Here is a 5645-nt window from a genome sequence, read left to right as displayed (position 1 = left end):
GTTTTCAATAGCTTTTTGAAAACATTTTTTTCTGGTATTTCACACATGGTGACATAATATAAAATATTAATATATGGCGGTATTATTGCTTTGTTTTGTTGTGTTTTTAACATGTTTTTTAAATAGCATTAAGTAAAACTGACAGTTAGAATTAGTTGACAAGTAGTAATTGTTATTTCGCAGAGACTCTAAAGGAGAGAAGCGGTTGGGAAAGTGATTAGAAAAATATTTGTGGACTTTTTTTTAGCTTTTTTCGTTATTTTTGGGCTGAGACCATGGTACATATGCTTATTGTGTTTTCTCGAGGATAGGTAACGTTGTCGGTTGTCTGTTTTGCATTTTCTACGTTTGTCTAGTCGAATGTATCTCTTAGAGGGATTGTCTTTTCAAATTCTGGTGTGTAGCTAAGAGCTCAGCCATGGTCACCTACAGCTAAAAGTAGACGCTTAGTATTTCTTAAGCTATGTTTTCGCATAGTTCAAATTTTGCAACCAAACAAGAATTTATCATTCGCATCCAAAAAATGGCGTATTCGATCTGGCAATTTTTCACCGAGATTGTGTTGAAATACTTCAACACAGTCCGGATATTTAGGCACAAAATTGTCGGAGTTTAATTGTAAAAAAGTATTAAGGTGCTTGCTATTCACCACAATTCATAGTTTTCCTTCCTACACAACTAAAGTTCTACTGATTATAAGCTGAATCCTAAGTATAGCCATTCCTTGTACAGGGTTTTTAAGTTTGTCTGAAAATTTGCATACGTATTTCGCATCTGTGGAAACACGGATGCGAAATACACTACACGGGATTCGGTACAATGTTTTTGCTGGACCCTTTGGAAACATAGCTTTAAGTCAACAGACCAAATTTGCTAGTTCAAATTTTTTTGTCAAATCTTTATTTTGTTCACCGCTATCGCAATATCAATATTTGTTTTGAGTAATTTTTTTCCAATTAATTGGAAGACACTTTTTTTACAAAGCTTTATTTTGTTCACCGCTATTGCAATATCAGTATTTGTTTTCAGTAATTTTTTTTATTCAAATTAATTTTGTTATTTCTAGCTTGAAGTTTTTATTTTTTTTCTCTCTTCCTACTTGCAGTTTATGCTCCTATTTTTATCCTAGTTTTTAGAAGAACAGTTGGTTTTTTAGTGTCAGCTAGACTTCACTTAATTACAAGACTAGCTGGCCTGTAAGTGGTCTTACTGTCAGTTTGCACAGAAAGCCGCTAATTAAACGCTTGTTTATGATGGATCATTATCACTTAATTTAGCTGCATCTGGGGATATGTTCCAATGGTTCTCAAGCATGGCTAAGGAAGCAAAAACCTTGAAGCAATGGAAACACAAAGACACTTCTGTCATCGTTTTCATCATTTCTTTTTCTTAACATCAGTTATTTTCAAAATGATTAAAAATGGTCTGATAAAGCTGTGAAATTCTTTTTCTTTGATTTTTCTTGTTTTGTGACTGTTTCGTTTTTAACTTTGATTCTGTGATCAATAATCGTACAATCAATAAAAGAGATTAATTTTTACATAGTACTTTAAGTTTTAGTTAGGATTCGAGTCAGGGCTAAAAATTAAAAGAAGTTAAGCTAGTTTTCGTTTTGCCAGAAGAAGACAAGAACTGGCTAGCTACTGGACAGCCCAGAAGTAGTGTGGTTCCGAAAGTTCAGGATGCAGCCTTAACTTAGCCTAGCATTATCAATTTGAACTAAAATTTCATGTGTAATTATCACAGGGGTAGTGACACCAAAAACCCTAAGAAGAATTCCATCAAGTTGCAGCATTCAGGTGAAGCTTCTCAAAAGAAGCCTAGAAAACTTGGGTGATACTGTGAAAATCTGTTTGTTTGTTTTTTTTACGTAAACGAAGCATTTTATACCGTGCAAATAAAAGTTGCGCAAAATTTAGTACACAAATTGAGAAATTTCTGACCAAAGGAAGTTCCAATAGAAGTGACTAAGGATAGTCTTCCTTTCAAAACTTTATATTTCCAACTTAAAAGCAGCCGAAAAAATCAAATTTTACCGTCATCAACTAGTTGACTAATGAAAATTTTTTGGGGGAAAAGTTACTTGCCAACTAGATGTTTAATAGAAGTGTTTCTGTGGCAATGTTTGTTTCTAGCTTGTTGGAAAGAAAATACTGTTGAGGAGAAACTAATTGTCAACTGGTTGGATAAGGAATAGTTTTTTTGGGGAAATTTTCTTAATAATCCCAGAATAACAACAGCTTTTCTTCTACATGAAAGGTCAATCGTGCCAGTTGTTTGACTTGTCTTCAACTGAAAAAACGGCAAAGTTGGATCTTAGCGCTACCTAGTTATATAGCGCTACCAAGAGTAACTTACCAACAAAAGAAATAAACTAAGCCAGATAGAAATTTACGAGTGGAAAGTTGTTTTTCTGCAGAAAAGGTTGTATCCAAAGAGATTTCACAGTAAAGTTGATTAATTTAGTGTTTCTGGGGTAATTTTGTTTGTTAGTTAGTTGGTTTGCAGAATTTTTTCTAGGGCAATAACTTTTTCCAGCTAGTTGGAAAAGGAAATGTTTTCTGGGGCAAAGTTTTTCATCAGCTAGCTGGTTAATAAAATTTTTTCTGGGGAAAAGTTAGGCCTACTTGCCAACAAGATGGTTAATGGAAGTGTTTCTGGGGCAATGTTTTTTTTAGCTAGTTGGAAAGAAAATGTTTTTGGGAGAAATTACTTGCCAACTAGTTGGAAAGAAAATGTTGTCTGGAAGAAATTACTTGCCAACTAGTTGGAAAGTAAGTGTGGCCTGGGAGAAATTACTTGCCAACTAGTTGGAAAGTGAATATTTTTCTGGGGTATTTTTTTTTGTCAACTAGTTGACAAATTTGATTATTGTTGGGATTATAGGCCTATAGCAAAGCTGATTATTAAGGGTAGAACTTTAAACTAAGCTTGTTAAAATTTTAAATGATGGTTTTTTCTCTGTTTTGAAAAATAGTTGAACTTGCTAAATTGTTTTCTTAGGGATGGATCAAGGGTTCAACTGCAGCATCAATTGAGAGGGAATTTCCCCAGAATTTAAAAAATACTTCAGGGTTTTTTCATGGGAATATATCTATTTTGGGACATCCATCAAAGAAACAAAAACACCCCCCTAGATTTTAGAACTGCACTTAGCAATGGGTATAATATATTGTGGTTACTAAAAACTTTGACAATCTTACACATTTTACCACTAATGATTTATATAAAAAAAAGATGATATAGGCATATAACATTAAATTTAACAAACCTTTCTTTAGACCCACTAAAGGTTAGATAATAATGAAAAAGCTTCAATTACTATTTTTAACAGAGTAAGCCTCATAGCTTCTAGAAATTTAGCCATACCTTTGGGACCAGGGATCCTGAAGTAGGTCAAAATCTTGAAAATGAGCTTCTAGTATAGGTCATTTGTAAAAAAAAAAGAGTATCAAAACTGAGACAAAAACATCCTTACATAAAGAAAAGAAACAAGACAGATAAATAAAGGAACAAATAGCATTTAGGCCTTTGCTAATGAAATGCAAGATAGAAAAGATCAAAACATCAATTATGCACCTGTTTTCTTTAAACAGATGGGAGCATCAAACCTCCAAGCTTTGAAAAATTCAATCTTACTTTGGGACCAGGTAAGTAACTTGCTAACTAGATGGTTAACAGAAGAGTTTCTGGGGTGACAGCTTTTTTCAAGCTAGTTAGAAAAAGAAAGTGTTTTTCTGGGGAGGAATTACTTGCCAACTAGATGGTTAATAGAAGTGAATGTTTGTCTAGCTAGTTGGAAAGAAAGTGTTGCTGGGGAGGAATTACTGGTCAACTAGTTGGAAAAGGAATAGTTTTCTGGGGAAAAGTTTTTCATCAACTAGGATGGTTAATAGAAGTGTTTCTGTGGAAATGTTTGTTTCTAGCTAGTTAGAAAGAAAGTGTTGCTGGGGAGGAATTACTGGTCAACTAGTTGGAAAAGGAATAGTTTTCTGGGGCAAATTTCCTTGTGAACTAGTTGACAAATTTAAATATTGCTATAGAGATTGCCAAATTATCCAACTAGATGGCAAAAATATTTGTATCTATAGAGAGATTGGATAGTACCTTTTTATATAGGCTTACATGCTGTGTTTTTCCATTTGTCAAAGGGTGGTGTCCCGTTATTTAAGAACTGCTGACATTAGCTTGTTTTGCAAGCTTAGGCTAGCCTATTTCAGCATTTTAAACTTACAAAAGAGCTTGATCAAAGGATTCCCATTGGCTTGTTTCAAGGTTATTTTTATAGTTGGAGAATTAAATTGAGGATTTGACTTGCTATTGGCTTTTGTTTGAGCCTTGATTTAAGCTTACCAGGCTATACTTAGTCAGCTTTTAGACTTGATGCAAGTTTTGTAGAGGCTTCTGGCTTGCTTTTAAAAACCTTGTTTGGCTTTCATAGCAAGCTTGATGAAAAGAAGTTTGTAGTAGGCCTAGACTAGAAGCTTTACAAGTAGCCTAGTCTACATCTCTGCAAAAGAGAAGAGAAAGAGTGTGCTGAAAGCTATACTACTCTATAAAACTCTATACTAGAATTAAAATTTCTTTTTTTTAATTTCCAATACACAGTAGCCTAGGTTAGCCTACCAGAAAGCAATTTTCAAACTATTGGGAGTTTCAGGGTAGGCCTAAACCAAGCTTCAGTTCAGTACATTTGTCTTTCTTATTTTAATTTGATAAGTGGAGCATAAGTAGAATAACCTAGCGTATATTTTTGGGCTTAAATTCCAGCAAAGAACTTAAGCCTTCACTATAACAAAATTTCAAAACGTGTGCGCAACTACAATGCAATGAAATACATATAAAAGATCCAGATGAAATTTACCATGAAGAATGTCTGTGATAAATTTCCTGAGCCAATCTAACTATCACACAATAACCAAGCACGTTTCAACCACTTGCTAAAAGTCGCTGTCAGATGTCGTATTATACACGAATAATGATAATGAAGAATATACTTCAGGTTCTTCAACGAATATAAGCTAAGCTTCAAGTACATATCTAAAGAAAGAAAAACAAGAAAAATTGGTATATGTCGGGAAACGGTCAAACGCACCTCAATAGGAAATCAGCAAACCGGGCATGATAGGGACCCTTTGAAAAAGGTTTTTAGGCATATTTCATTGAATAAACGATACAATTTTTTTCTAAAAGAATGTCATGGATACATGTTGTTTTTCTTTTTTTTTGAGTAAGTGATCCTGTCGAACCAATAGTCTTTGATTATAAGTAAGGATGAAAATTAAAAGCTCTAGTACTACTTTGGAGCAACTTATATCAGAGCAAACTAGTTTTTTTTTTTTTTTGTGGTGCTAAACTACAATTTTGGCCCATAGAAGGCCAAAATACAATCGAGTGAAAAAACAAATAGCTGATGGACTTTATCATTAGCAAAAAACTATGCATATACCCTTCTAGTTCAAGAATAAATAATTCTGTGTGATGGCGTATAATTGTTTTCAAAGATATACACAGTCCATACAAAATCAATGGTTAGTGTGGATAATTTTTTGTAACTTTTATTTGACTGAACTCATCCATTTGAGGCTTTATAAATTTATCTTCAGTGGTTTATACTTGCACACCAAGCATCAGCAAAACATTTT

This window comes from Artemia franciscana, chromosome 10 (genome assembly GCF_032884065.1).
Source record: "Artemia franciscana chromosome 10, ASM3288406v1, whole genome shotgun sequence".
In the NCBI taxonomy this organism is placed as follows: domain Eukaryota; kingdom Metazoa; phylum Arthropoda; class Branchiopoda; order Anostraca; family Artemiidae; genus Artemia; species Artemia franciscana.
Note: the sequence above shows the minus strand (reverse complement) of the source record.